This window comes from Bison bison, unplaced genomic scaffold (genome assembly GCF_000754665.1).
Source record: "Bison bison bison isolate TAMUID 2011002044 unplaced genomic scaffold, Bison_UMD1.0 scf7180017864471, whole genome shotgun sequence".
NCBI lineage: Eukaryota > Metazoa > Chordata > Mammalia > Artiodactyla > Bovidae > Bison > Bison bison.
This window is the reverse complement of record NW_011495032.1, coordinates 43416584-43417090: the sequence shown is the minus strand read 5'-3', so window position 1 is coordinate 43417090 and position 507 is coordinate 43416584.

The window sequence follows — 507 nt, the reverse complement described above, 5'->3', positions numbered from 1 at the left end:
CACGTCCATCGAGTCAGTGATGCCATCCAGCCATCTCATCCTCTGTCGTCCCCTTCTCCTCCTGCCCCCAATCCCTCCCAGCATCAGAGTCTTTTCCAATGAGTCAACTCTTCTCATGAGGTGGCCAAAGTACTGGAGTTTCAGCTTTAGCATCATTCCTTCCAAAGAAATCCCAGGGCTGATCTCCTTCACAATGGACTGGTTGGATCTCCTTGCAGTCCAAGGGCCTCTCAAGAGTCTTCTCCAACACCACAGTTTAAAGGCATCAATTCTTCAGCGCTCAGCCTTCTTCACAGTCCAACTCTCACATCCATACATGACCACAGGAAAAACCAGAGCCTTGACTAGATGAACCTTTGTTGCCAAAGTAATGTCTTTGCTTTTGAATATGCTATCGAGGTTGTTCATAACTTTCCTTCCAAGGAGTAAGTGTCTTTTAGTTTCATGGCTGCAGTCACCATCTGCAGTGATTTTGAAGCCCCAAAAAATAAAGTCTGACACTGTTTC